General features: G+C 43.7%; 1 protein-coding gene across 1 annotated transcript in view; it reads left to right on the plus strand.

Moving 5' to 3' along the window:
- The first annotated feature begins 1,740 nt into the window (after nt 1-1,740).
- Itln1 (intelectin 1) overlaps nt 1,741-15,015 on the plus strand; it is a 61,738-nt gene continuing 48,463 nt past the window's right edge. The window contains exons 1-2 of the mRNA XM_074048956.1: nt 1,741-1,894; nt 11,435-11,546. The gene's annotated coding sequence lies outside the window, so the exon portion shown is untranslated. The remainder of the gene's footprint in view (nt 1,895-11,434; nt 11,547-15,015) is intronic.

Raw genomic sequence — 15,015 nt, forward strand, 5'->3', positions numbered from 1 at the left:
TAGCTTTTAAGTACCTGTTACACTGGGAGAAAAAAGGACACTGTGGGGGTGGCTGAAGATGAGATAGCAAGGTGACTAAGGGTAAGATTTATTATGTAGATTTAACTCAGTACTTCTCAGTTGATAAGAGTCTAGTGATTTAGTCATCCTTCTGTTCCAGGAGCAGAGACACTAACACAAGTAGAGATTTCCTTCTTGGATGTAAATTTTCCTTACAAAAGGGTAATTTCTATTCTGTTTTCAGAGCAATTTCTCCAAATAACCAGGTCAAAACATCCTGTCAAAAGACAAAATCCCAACCAGCTGGGGGTGTTGCTCAGTGGTAGAGGTCACACTGAGCATTTGCAAGGCCCTGGGTTCCGGCCAGGGCCTGTGGAATCTATAACTGATTTTTTTTGTAATTTAATCTTTATTTATTTATTTTTTTGCTCTGGGTTGAAAAGCCTTTAATTGGCTTTTGTTTGCAACTCATGAATTATGGTAGCGTCCACTCTACAAAACAGAATGAGAGCTGCTAGGCTTTGTGAGGAGGTAATAAGGAAACAATGAAAAAAAAAACCCCAAAAAACAACAAAAAAGAAAAAACCTGACTGGTAACACCAGGTTACTTTGTTTGCAGGGATTAAAGCAGAGGGTACTTCCTTTTGATGCTGACTCAGGTAACTGGAATCTCCTAATTGCAGGAAAAACTGGTCTGTTTTGCAATCTATCTGCTTCCTTAAGTTTCAGTTTGATTATGAAGTATTTACTATAACTCTTTTTTTTTTTAATCTAGTTTGTTGGGGCCAGTGGTGCTCAGTCCAAAGCAATGGTCTCCCATAATTTTGGTTTAATAAATCCTTATGTCAAAGAGGCATATTCTAGTATCCAGTCCCCTTCTCTTCCTTCTCCTCCTCCTTTCACTGGGGATCAAACCCACGGAGTCATGAGTGCTAGGCAAATGCTTTATCACCAAGGCATATCTATTTTCCTTAAGAAGTGAAATCTTGCTGTGTTGCTCATGTGGGATCCAAACAAGGTTGTTATGCCTTACCTCTTGAGCAGCTGGAAACCACAGAACTTGAGATCCACATATGAAAAGAATTTCAAGGAGTCTCACAAAATGGAGAGTTGCACAAGGTGGAAGTTTTAGTAAGGATTTATTTTAGTATAACAGGATAAAAGTAGGGAGCAATGAAAAAAAAAAGAAGGGTGAAACATTTCCTTCCCCCCCCCCCCCCCCCCCCCGCAGCAAATGAGAGTAAAGACTCAAAGTGTTGCCTCTTATTGTGGTCTTTATACGTTCTAAGCTGGGGGAACACATGTGGTCATGCTGTCTAGCAACCCTTAATCATTAAACAATGGTTCTGAGTAGCCAAGACGTTGCTATTTATTATTCTAAAACACAGAGATGTGATCTTTTTTCTAGTACTAGTGGGGCTTAAACTCAGGTCCTCAGGCTTGTGAGGCTCCCTACCAGTTGAGCCACTCAACCAGCCTTTTTTTTGTATTGGGTATTTTCAAGATAGGGTCTCATAAACTATTTGCCTGGGCTGGCTTGACCTGTGATCTCCTGATCTCTGATTCCTGAGTAGTTTAGGATTTCAGGCGTGAGTCACCAGCACCTGGCTCTAATTGGAGTTTTGAAGTTTGTTAAGGCAGCATAATTTAATCAGCTCAACCTCATCAAATCACGTGGTTTATGTCCTTACCTTGCCCCTAAACCTCAGTTTTGCTTCCCTGCCTCATTTGAACTTGCCTGTATGTGCTGTTGCTTCTGCCTTCCCTGGGTAAACTTTTGCCTGGTATAGCTTGGCGCTGGGACCTCACAGCTCTGGTGGCTGGTGAACCTACTAGGTTGGTGTTGGGCACTCCCTGGGACGTGTCACAGAGATCAGAGAGAACTTGCAACCAGGTAATTAAAGGTTCTTGTGGCCAAGTAGGCAAAGGGAGTTGCCTATGGCTTTTAATTTGGAGAGTGATTTCAATCTGGAGGCGTTTGAAAAATAACTTGCTGATGAGAACAGGATCTATGGCAGAGGGGTGAGGTTGAAGAGAGATCAGTTAGGGAAGTGGTAGTCCAGTTGTTTACCGCAAAGGTGGTAGTAATTAGATTTCCATAAAGCTTTACAGCTGAACTTTCACTTACACCATTGCCTATTAATCCTCATAATCCTATAAGATAAGCATTGTTCTCTCTTTCCAGCTTGAAAAGCAAGTCTTAGAGAGCCTGGTGATTTGTAATGACTAAGAGACAAGCCAGTATTTTGGTTTCATTCATCGATCCATTCAAGCAATCTTACGTGATTTAATTCATACCCTCTTTTTAAATCCTGCTAGACTAATGCCTATAAACCTTTGCATCATATACCACATATAAAAGGTTTATTTTTGCCTGGTATTTCTGGGAGTGGTGCTCCTTGGTGTAGCCAATAAAAAATGCTCTCTGGTTGTGAGTGTTTTGTCTAAAGTCTTTTGTCAAGATGATAAGAACTGAATTTAGAAAATATATAGAAGGATCCATGTAAGTTATGTTCAAATATTGTTTTTCTTTTTCTTTTTTCTGGTGGTGCTGAGGCTTGAACTTAGGGTCTAGTTGTGCTCTACTACTAAGCTGCATCCTCAGCCCCTCAAATAAAATTTTAACTGATGTAAAAATTTAAATGGTTGTGAAAACACAGTTTTGGGTTATGTGTCAGTATAAAAAAATTTATTACCATCAGCATCCCTGGGACACCTGTAATCTATTTATGCCATACTAGGGTGCTATGATACATGAGTTTGGAAGCTTTGGGCTAGGCCCCATACTGTGAACTAAGAATACAAACATGGAATCAGAATCCCTACGCACCGAAATTCAGTTGTTTTTTGCGGTACTTGGGTTTGAACTCAGGGCCTCACACTTGCTAGGTAGGTGCTCTTACCACTTGAGCAACTCTGTCAGCCTTTAAAATTTTTTTTGTGATGAGTTTTTTTCAAGGTAGGGCTCACAAACTATTTGGCTGGGGCTGTCTTTGAACCATGATCCTCCATGATCTCTGCCTCCTGAGTAGCCAGGATTACAGGTGTGAGCCACCGGGAGATCCAGCACAGAATTCAGTCTTACAGGCAAAATACCATCAAACTATTGTACAACAGAGTTCAATACATCTGGTGATAGAAGTGTATTTGGGGTGCCCTAATTTAGTGTATGGGGATGGGAATTTGGCTCTATTAACCACTGGGTTTGTTTTTTGTATTTTTTTTTTGACATCTTGGGCTCTTGCTGACCCTGGACAGGAGACAAGATTGCCCCTCCCAGGGCTAATCAATTCCTAGAGATAGCAAACAACTTGCCTGGCAGCATACCTTTCATCTGTCATCTGGAGTCCATACCCCAAACACCTCCTCTATTGGAATTACATTGTGGGCCACTATCCACCTACTCTAGTCACCCAGGGCCAGATACCAGATTGGGGATAGCCCCTATGCCCCAAAGCCTACTGAAATGGTTCCAACTAGCCAATCCTAAACGTGTTCACCCTGCTGTGCCTGTTCCTTCCTGTGGAAACCACAACAAAGACTCCAGCCCACGTTTCCTCCTGGCTCTCTCTGCCTCCTGGTGCTTCCCCATGTTACAGGAGTCCTGGGCCAGAGGCCTCACTCTGGGGATCTTTACAGATCAGTTTTAACCACCTATGCTTCTAGAGTTCAGCTGAGAGAGAGAGAGAGGTGGTGAAGCAGCAAAGGAGTTCATCTTTGGTTGCTTAGACTGGAAGGAGAGGTGGTCTAGAAAAATATCTTCCCCTTTCAGACAATTGCTTCAAGATTATATAACGAAAAGATGAAAGTGGGGAGCGAAGAGGTATGCACGCACATAGCCAGCTTAGTCAGGGGTCCTGACTTTGGTTGGGTCTTCCTGGCATCCTTCTGGCACAGGGCTTTGGCGTTGGGGAGGGGCTTCCCTTTCCAGTATGTGAAGGATCATTGCCTGCAGGAAAAATAGGATGGAGAAATAACTTGATGACCCAGGTTAGAGGAAGAAACTGGAGTTAGTCAATACAATGACTGGGTCTTCCTTTAAATCCCCCAGTTTTTATTGATTGATTGATTATACCCCAGGCTGGAATGGAACTCCTGTGCCACCATACCCTGCTGGAACGCCCCTATTGTAAAAGAGTCCCTGTTATATAAATATGGCCTATCCACCCCTCCCCTCCTTGGCAGAGCACATCCCTTCCTCTTGGGAACCATGAATATAACAATATCTTTTCTATGGAAGTTATCTCCTGATCTACTAGTCTTTCTGTACCTTAATCATAACAAAAACCTGTATTTTATTTTTTATTTATTTATTTATTTTTTTCATTTTTCTTTTATTATTCATATGTGCATACAAGGCTTGGTTCATTTCTCCCCCCTGCCCCCACCCCCTCCCTTACCACCCACTCCACCCCCTCCCGCTCCCCCCCCTCAATACCCAGCAGAAACTATTTTGCCCTTATCTCTAATTTTAAAAACCTGTATTTTAAAGGAGGAGCTAGCTAGTGTTTCCCTTTGGCTTCTCTAGTAGTAGACACTGAGAAAGAGTTTGGAGTATGATGTATATCTGTGAAGGGAAGGAAGGGCAGAGATAGCAGGGAATGGAGAGAGAAAGGTTTAAGACTAAGTGAAATTTAGAAGGCAGAATCCTTTCGGGAAAAATTAACATTCTTGACAAAATGTTTAAATGGTCTTCCAATGAACTTCAGGGGATTAAGGATTATTTTGGGAAAATGTTTCCCAACTCTCCAGAGGTCTGTCAGTTAAGAATCTAGTGACTTTTAATTTTTTTTTGGTGGTACTGGGGGTTGAACTCAGGGCGTTCTGCAGTGCTCCATCACTGAATCACTCTGCCAGGCTTTTGTGCATTTGGTGTTTTTCAAATAAGGTCTCGCTTTATACCTGGGCCAAGATCTTCCTATTTGTGTTTCCACATGGGAGAAGGGATTTCATGAACTTTTTGCCTGGTTTGGGCTTAAACTGTGATCCTCCCGATTTCTGCCTCTCAAGAAGCTAGGATAACAGGCCTGAGCTACCACACCTGGCCTAAGAATTTAGCAACATAATTATTACTCTTTGTGGTACTGGGGGCTAAACTTTAATTTTTCCTTGTTTAGTTTTTGTGGTGCTGGGGATCGAACCCAGGTCCTTGAGCATGCTAAGCAAGTGTTCTACCATTGACCTGCTTCCTTAGCCCTCTTTGGCTCTTTTAAAACTATTTAAGTGTTCTCTTTTCTTCTAAAATATTCCTACAGAAGAGGAATCTTTGAAATGGTTACCCAGGGCCTTACACGCCAGTTTTCTTTTTCTTTTTGGTGTGGGGATTGAACCCAGGGCCTCATGTGCAATCACTGAGCTAAATCCCCAGCCCTTTATATCAATTTTAATAAAACTTTGACATGTGCTTAATAACTAAAATGTTTGGGCTTGAGGTGTAGCACGGTGATAGAGCATGTGCTTAGCATGAATGAGGCCCTGGGTTTGATCCCTCGCATCCACCAACCAACCAACCAGCAAGAAGTCTACACTGAATTGTCTAAAAAGTGTTAAACATTGTCATGGTACCAGTTGGAGCTTATGGTATGCCAGCATTGTTTTTACCTGCCTCGTGTTTGTGCTTTGCATTTGATGTGGTCAGTAGTACTGCTATCTCTTTCTCTCTCTGAAGTATGGAGAGATCAAGTAAGTTATCCAGGGCCACTCAAGTGACAAGGGGTTAGCGCCAGAGCTCACTGTATTACCCTCCACCCCAACCCTACCCCAGAATCTGCTTCCAGAGCTGCCTGTCCTAACCAGTGGCTGTACTGACTACCTCTTGCTTCAGGGCTCTGAGCCTTGGTCTGTGTGTTTGCTCAGCCTTCAGTCATGATCTTGGGGTTTCTTTACTCCTTACCCCATAGAGTAGTGGTGCTTTATACCCTGAGGTTCTGGGCCTTCAGGAGTCATTGTCCAAGGAGAAATACATGAAGGATTTTTGGTGAGAAGAATCTTACAGTGTGGAGAACAAATATAAACTGTATATAAACCTACCCCCCCTTTTCAAATTTTTATTTTACTTTTTTGGTGGGATGGGATTTGAACTCGGGGCTTTATGCTTGCAAAGTAGGTGCTCTACTACTTGAGCCACTCCTCCAGCACTTTACCCCCTACCCCAATTCCAATTTTGGTGAGGATCTGGCATTAATCAGCAAACACAAGGATCAATAAGTAATTCCTGGAAACAGGAACTTTTTTGATAACAAAGAATAGCCTAGGACCCTGGAGAACCTCTCGTCTCAGTGTCTTGTCTGTTTCCCTTCCTCTTTCTCCTAAACCTAGGGACCACTGGGTACACGAAGGCTCATTAGGCCGTCTTCATTCAGATGCCACATTATCTGGGGAGTAGGCAATAGGGGCAGAGAGTACATTCCACAACTCCAAAGAAGTTAACTACATAGGTAGTGTTTGTACAGCACACAAGTGTTACTTGTAAACTGTCCCATTTGATGTGCATGATATCCCTGGGAGAGTTGTTGATATCCTCACTTGGAAGTTGAAGAATGGGAACTTCCCCAAAGGGAGGTAAGGGTTTGCTTTTCTAACCATGCTGCAGTACTGTCTCCGTCCACTTCTTGCTTCTCTGCCTTTATTCCTGGGTCTATCCTTGCCATGTGGCCACTCAGAGGGCCTCTTAGTCTGGGTCTTCCTTTGCTTGTTAGCCTAGGAGCAAGTGTTTTAGCTGCTCTTGATGCTGGATCAAGGCCCTCTGCTAGGTGCCTGCAGGCTCTGCTGTGCTCTGGGTTAGGGTGGGTTTTAAAGATCTTTGGCAGAGAACATTCTCTTCCAAATTGGAGTGAAAATTGAAAATGTGCCTCCCAAATGCACTAAGATGTTTCTTTCATAAGAGTAACAAGGATTCCTGGGAAAACATCAATGACACACTCTGTCCCTGGGTTCCCTAGTATATCTTTGCAGATTACTCTTGCATATTCCTCACTAACCCCCGTCTCTCTACCTAAGAGGAGAGAATAATGATACCTACAGAGGTGAAATGACCACTCTGGGTTCCTGTAATCAGCTAGATGAATATTTTTCCCAAGGCATCTCTTCTCAGTCCAACCCAGTCCAAGGGAAATGCACAAAAATTAGAGGTAGAATGAATTTTCATGATGATTCTTGTTCTGAAGGTAATGGAATGGATTCTAGTTATTGAATTTTCAGAGCAAAATTAATAATATAACAATTAGGATTTCCCAGTTTTGTCACAGATATGCAAATCAATCAATAATATTGAGGTGGTATTGGAGCATATTTAATCATAAATTTGCTAAATAAAAACTTATGTGCATGTTTTAATAATTTTTACTTATTTTTCATGCAGTTGCTATCGCTTCAGTTTTAAAAATTGTTTTATATTGCAGAACTACATGGAATTTTGAGCCCTATTAAAATTTTTGTTTTATTACCAGAGGACTACCTAGAAATTTAGACTGACCTCATCATGATAATTTACAGTCAAGGGAAGGCATGGATTTTGCAAACTTAAGGGACCAATGATTGCAGGTGATTCCTGGAAACAGGGCATTTGTTTTGTTTTGTTTTTGAAACAGGGTCTCACTATGCAGCGCAGGCTGGCCCTAAACTCTCGATCCTCCTACCTCAGCCTTCCAAGTGCTGGATTATAGGTGTGTGCTACCACACTAGGTTTGAAAAAGGGCCTTTGTTACACACAGCCAGTGGTGGTTTCCCTAGACTTTATTGTTGTCTGGCCCTTCCCTCTTCCTCCCAACTCCATAGGTTATTTGACACAAAAGACATTTCCAGGAGGGCTTGCTTTGGCTTTCCTTTGATTCCACACTATTTGTGGAGCAGACGTTAGGAAGTGGATGGTGAGGCCAACACTTACAAAGAAGTAGACATGACCTAATGTTTTCTCAGTGTTTTATAGTGCATGGCCATGAGTTATCTCCATTTGAACCTTATGACAGCCCTGTGAGGTCAGTTCCTTATTGGAGGTCAACAATTCCTTATTCACAACTCTAAAATTCAAAAAAGAGCAGTACCATATTCAACTGTGAGTACGGCCTTAGATTCTGCTGGAGATATTAGGCTAGCTATGGTATGCTTGACCTATTTCTTTTGAAAAATCCTTAAATTTTTGACTTCTAAAATGGTGCTGGGTTTTGGATAAAGAACTATAGACTTAAATTATTATTGTTGTTTTAGCCATGAGGAAACCAAGGTGTCTAAGGGGACAGCCTCCTGCGTGTACGGCTCTTTCTTGGGCAGGTTGGGAATATGAGTGTAGCAGGTGGTGGAGAGGTTCCCAGGGCCTCTGTGTGCTATGCACAGGCTGTACCACTGGGCTCCACCCCCGGGGTGAGTTACCCAGACCTGAGAGGGTAACTTTCATTCTCCCTCCCTCCCTCTTTCTGTCCAGCTCTAAAATAGCCTCTGGAGACCTAAGTAGCTATACTTTAGGCACTTACCTCCTCGTATCTCCTCCCATCTGACTTCCAGCAGGTATTTACAGCCAGCATCTGTAGGTGTGGGACAGTTGGAAAGCTTCCAATGGAATAGATATTTAGGAAAAAAGAATGTAAGATTTATTTTTATACTCAAAGGAGTCCCAAGTGGAACAATTCACCTTGGCAAGTAGAGAATTAACTTAGCAGAGATCAAATTCATTTTATTTGTTTATTTATTCATTCATTCATTTAGGTTTCTTGAGACAGAGTCTTGCTATGTCTGGAATTCTTAATCCTTCTGCTTCAGTCTCCTGACTGCTGGGATTATAGGTGTGCACCACCATGCTGTGCTCCTCAGATTCTTTTTTTTTTTGGTAGGACTGCCTACCAAAAAAAAAGCATGGTTTCATGCTTACAAAGCATAAGTCACATCTCCCAGATGCATTCTTGCAACAAACTTATACTGAGATTCCACTGCAGGTCAGGTCATATGCTAGATCCCAGGAGGAGGCAAGTGGATGGGAAAACGGGAATAACACCGATGTTGTAATCTTGTTTTCAAGATTAGGAGTTGGCCGACTATGGCCCACGCCTGTTTTGCATGGCCAGTGAGCTAAAATGGTTTTACATATTCAAAGACCGTTAAAAATAAGCAAGCAAAAAGCAAACAAGGATATGCAGCTTAAGGTATTTAAACATGAAAAATTACAAATTCCAGAATTTACAAAGAAATGTACTAAGTGGGGAATAAACACTTGTAGATATGTAGTGTGGTCACCAAAGGCTGCAGTGCAGGTAAATCACTCCCAGTGGTGCAGTTCCTTCAGCTGCCCACTGGGTTGCCCAGCAGTGGGGTGCCCAGGAAGTAGAGCTGGGTGGGTTCTGAAGTCTTGGGACAGAGGAGTCCTGGAGACGCATAGAAAACACACTCGGCAGCCAGCTTGAGACGTGAATTGGGGAGGGTTTCTGCTCCTTCCTGGGGTCAAAGCAGTCAGGATGCTAAGTGAGGCACATCCTGTGGCCCGTTCTGTGTCTCTGTGGCTGTGAGAAGTAACAACTGGGTCCCTTCCCAGCCACTCTCACTCTTGTGGCCTTGCTCTCAGGATTCCAGAGGGAGCTGATGGCACTGCTGTGTCAGGCACATCCCCCTCTAGTCACCACCCTTATTCCATTCCTCAGAATAGGCAGGATGATGATATTTTCCATGATTATTGGTTCTATTATTTATTTCAGCTCACCTATTAAAAGACAAATTTGCATATACCATTTCCTTTGATCCCCAAGAGTAGGAAGATGAAGAAAGGGAGGATTAGAATGTCAAGTGTGTACCCAAGAAAGCTCTCTATTGGGGTTGTCTGGATCTCTAATGTGGGCTCCCCTCCCCCCAACTCTGTCAGACTTTTGGAATAATTTTTAGGCTTTTTAATCAATGTACAGGGCCTTTCAATTACTAACTTCCATTAATTTCCTGGCTGGACTTTATTTTTTTAACACCCTTTCTTCCAGCATTACAAAATATGTTCTGGGCATGGCACACGACTGACCTATGGTTTTCAGTAGGCTGTACTGTGCTCTGTTACCACTTTATGCCATCTTGTGTGTTTTCTTCCCTTTCTGGAGTGATCTCTCCCCTTTCCTTCATGTCTTGTCGAGAATTCCTTTTCATCCTATCAGTGTCAACCTTCTCTGAATTACTTCTGATCCCTTCTCCAGCAAGTTGCCAGTTTCTATTTCCTCCTTGTGGAACTCTCCTTACCCAGTCTCCACTGGTTCCCTCTTTATGTGCTTCTGTTATAGTCACTGATGAATAGAAACTTGAGATTCTTATATCCCACGTGGATGCATCCAGCAGGATGTAGGTGTTGTGAGGGTGATAATAAAAGTTTATTAAAAGTTAGGGAAAAAAGTTACAAAAGGCTATGATGGTCAGGTGTGAGGCGGAAGCAGAGAGAGAGAGAGAGAGAGAGAGTGTTTTCTGTATCTAGGTGCTTTAAAACCTGTGCTAACCTATGGGAGAGGAAAAACCTGGCCATACTTTGATCACCAATGATCAATGAATGGGGAGGGGTTTGGGTGGTTCCTGGGCTAGGGTGGTGGATTGAGCTGTCTCTAGGTTGAGGTGTGAACAATCTGTGTACATTTGCAATTGAAAGGAGCCTCAGAAGCTATTAAAAATGTTTGCAATTCAAAGATTCAGAGAGTGAGAAAAAAAATGTTCAATCTAAATTATAATATTAAGTCCTAAGAGTCCAGGTCTCTCCCTGTCTTAGCCTACTTCACTTCCTCCCTCTAGAATGTAATCTCTTGAAGGAATGTGTCAAATGGTCTTACATGTGCACCGTGTAAAGTTAGTTGAAAGTGAGATTCCATGTTCAGCCTATACTAATTGTTGGATCAATCTCTCTCTTTCTCCTTCTTATTCTTGTTTTTTTGAGATAGGGTTTGGCTATCTAGCACAGACTGGCCTGAAACTCATTATCTTCCTTCCCCAGCCTCTTGAGTGCTGGGACCAGAGGCATGCACACCTCTGCAAGGCTGGATCAGATATGTTAGCAGAAAGAATCCCTGACCTCTTGGGACTTCAGAACATAGTGATGATAATACACAAGTGCATGGAAGCAATACTAGGGATTTCTCTGTAGCTGTCTTTAGCTCAAGCTAGCAAAAACTGTATGTCTTTCTTATTATCTCATGTTTTCCCTTCAACGAAATTGGAGAAGAGGGCAGAACAGGTTCTTCCTGGAAGCGAGGAGGATGGGGGAGGGGGAGGTCGGGGGCAGGGGGAGAGGTACCCCAATGTTTACACATATGAATAAATGTATAAACAATTAAAAAAAATAAAAACAAAGCTGTTAATGACGGAGTAAAAAAAAAAGAACATAGTGATGAGCGATGCAGTGGGCAGGGGTTGAGAGCTGATGACTGAGAAAGATGGTCTCAATGGCGCCAGACCTGTTAATGAGAATTATTCTCACCTTTTCAAACAGTGATCCATTCTCCTGAGATGTGCTGGGAGAACAAAGTCTGTGCCTCTTTCTTTTCTTCCTGGCCTAGAAGTTGCAAAGAAATAAAAAAAAGAAAACTTGCCATAGACAGCTGGTGAGTAATGAACCAAACCTGTATTCTCTCCTTAAAACTACCGTTTAGCTGAACAGAGCCCACTCGTGGAAATCAGAAGGAATGCATCCAACAGAGTCTGTTTGGGCTCCAGCTTCTACCCAGGGAGGTTTCCAGTGAAATGACGAAGTGTTCATGTTTTATCACATGATCTGAACACAGGGAAAATGCAGCATTCCTGGTGTTACTTTGGGTGACAGCGAGAACTGTGATGGCCTAAGACTTTCTGCCACTTGTAAGCTAATGAGTTGGTCTGCCACAAGTTCATGGGTGCTGGAAGAAAGCATGAGATTCCTGAGGTGGAGACACAGAACTTGATTAGTCCCAGAAATAGCAGAAACCAGAGTGTCAGTGTTTCCTTGTGCTGGGCCAGGTGACATCTGCACGTGGTGGGTCTGTCTGATAAACTTGGATAGTAGAGAAACAATAAGCCTTTTGTAGAGCCAGACAGTTTAGTACAGAGACAGCGAAATCAAGATAAGAAAAGGTGCTAACTTCTCTGATTCCTTGTCCCACAGGATGGCACAGAAATGAGAGGCTGGATGACAACGCCATCTGGGTGCTCTGTTGCCAAGGAGCCAATCTAGGCTGCAGCTAAGCAGTTTCACAGGCTGTGGCCGAACCCTAAGTAGGGAGGTAGGGATGGAGTGAGGCCAAAAGCCTCAGACCTCATCAGAATCTGGAGGCAATGAGAACTGTTACGACAGCGGTCAGCCTCCATGAAAGTCAGGGAGGTGGATGAGAAATGACCTTGCAGCAGCACCTCACAGACCCCCTGTGTTTCCGTGTTCTGGGCTATCCCAGGCTTTCTGACAAGGCTGGGATCAGTTGTGCTTAATCTTGTCTGTGTGGCCCATACAGAACTGCAAGGTTATTGGGGTGCCACGGTGGAGCTAACTTCCGGCATGGTTGTGGAGAGAAGAGAGGCTCTGAGTTTAGGGAGTTGGCGTCAATGGGCAGGAGCCATTTCTCTGAGATGTTCATGAGTCACATCCTGATGCAGACTCAGATGTGGATGCCTATTGATTTCTGGCCCCTCCTGGCCAGAGGGAGGCACTATCTAGAGGGAGATGCCTTCTGTCTCTTCTCTAAGGATCTTTGGAAAGGTAGTATAGAACAAAGAGAGTCAGTTCCTCTGCTTATAGAAGTGCAGAAACATGAGACCTTTGTGGAAAATTATCTTTCAAACAAGGGTGTGTGCGTGGGAGCCTTCAGAATATACTTTATTTTTGTTTGTTTTTTGAGACCTATGTAGCCCAGAGTGGCCTTGAACCTAAGATCCTTCTGCTTTGGCCTTCTAAATGCTGGGATTACAGGCATGTATGACCATGTTGGGCTTTGGAGTATACTTTTGACTTCCCAGTGCAATTCTGGGCTGGTTGAGTGACTCAAGTGGTAAAGCACATGTCTAGCAAGGGTGAGACCCTGAGTTCAAATCCCACTACTACCCTCCCCCCCAAATGTTGCCCCAGTGTTATTCTGGTTATGGATCTGAGATGGACCATGAGTCCACAGATGGGGAGGCTCTAGGCTGGTTCTCTCTACAGATGGTCTGTATTCCGGACCAACAATGGTGTCATCTACCAAACCTTCTGTGACATGACCTCTGGGGGTGGTGGCTGGACCCTGGTGGTCAGTGTGCACAAGAACAACATGTGTGGGAAGTGCATAGTGGGTGCTCTCTGGTCCAATCAGCAGGGTGACAGAGCAGATTACCCAGAGGGGGATGGCAACTGGGCCAACTACAACACTTTTTTTGTGGCTGCAGAGGCCGCCACAAACAGCGACTGCAAGGTTGGTACCATTCAAACCAACTTGGGAAAGAGTGAGGACTTGCGTGTGGCTGGCCACAAGCATGCAGGAGGAAGTGTTAGAAGGAGGGTTGTAGAGATAGGGCAGAAGAAGAGAGAGCAGCTTACATGTCTTGAATCTCACCTTTCTCCCAACAAAGGAGGGACCTGGGTGGTGGTGGGAAACCATCATCTGCTGGAAGTGGGGGTGTCTGAGGATGGCTGGCTATCTCCCCTCCTGGAACCCAGAGCTGGCAGCTCAGCTGAAGGCTGCATGAATGTGTCTGTCACTCCATGGGATGTCTGGCTTGGTCACGGTGTGTCAATTGCTTTGAGTCTTTTGAGTCCCAACTACTCCAGACTTATGTGGGCATTCTCATGTGCCAACAGCAGCCTCCTGTAGCATCAGAGGAGTGGCTCCCTGTTGAAGTGCCACACTGTCACTGACTTATTCTGACAACTGGGACATAATCCATTTGGCCTCTACCAGGACACAGGGCTACTAGCTGGGGGCACTTAAGAGCTTGGGATCAGGCACAAATCTGGTCTGTGGTACCATGTCACTACATGTTAACAGCAGGGAGCAGTTACCAGCCCTAGGACTGAAGGGTAAGGGAAGAGAGCAGTTACCGGAGTTCCAGGAGAGAGTAGGTATAGAAGAATTCTGCCAGAACTTACTCTTTGGTTGAGGGATGTAGTCAAATCAAGGTGATCCAGCATAAGGGAGGTGGGGAATAATTATTTTTATTATCCTTCTACCCTCAAATCTAGCATTGGTGCCTCTCCCTGGATGCACCCAGTTAGAAATCAGAGCATATGATGTGATCTTTTTTTTTTTTGCCCTGGTGGTATTGGGATTTAACTCAGGGCCTCACGTTTGCCAGGCAGGTGCCCTACCACTTGAGCCAAGTCCAGGCCTAGTGCCACAGGATAATGCATTCCATAAATGTCAGCCTCCTAAGCAACAAAGCAGGGTGGAGATTGGATCTGGAAGGAAAATGAAAAATATCTAGCATGGTTCACTTCTTTTGTCCATAAGCACTGTTTTTTTTTTTTTTTTTTTGTGGTACTGTGGTTTGAACTCGGGGCCTACACCTTGAGCCACTCCACCAGCCCTTCTTTTGTGGTGGGTTTTTTCAAGGTATGGTCTTGCAAACTATTTACCCACGCTGGCTTTGAACCTCAATCTTCTTGATCTCTGCCTCCTGAAAAGCTAGAATTACAGGGTGTGAATACAGGCGTGAACCACCGGTGCCTGGTGCACCTATTTTTTTTTTCCTTTGCCCAGATGAAAAATTTATGAGTCTAATCCACAGGACATACAATCATCCCATTAGCTTTCATATCATTGTGAGAGATATCAATTTAGTCACATCAGAAACCCAATACATTAGGCACTATCAGTGGTCATCACATGAGGTAGCAGGGAAAAGGAATAGGGGAAAAATTAATGAACATAACCTAATTGCTATAGCTGTTGCTTTGTAACTGGTTAGGACTTACTAATTAAGCACTCATTCTGTGCTTTCATTTTCCTCTAGCATCTTGATTGGACAGGGCTCTTTAACCCAATTCTTTCTTTTTTCCTTTTCTGAGATGGGGTCTTCCTATGCTACCCAGACTGGCCTTAAACACCTGCCTCAGTCTTCTGAGTAGCTGGG

Source organism: Castor canadensis, chromosome 11, assembly GCF_047511655.1.
Source record: "Castor canadensis chromosome 11, mCasCan1.hap1v2, whole genome shotgun sequence".
Lineage (NCBI taxonomy): Eukaryota > Metazoa > Chordata > Mammalia > Rodentia > Castoridae > Castor > Castor canadensis.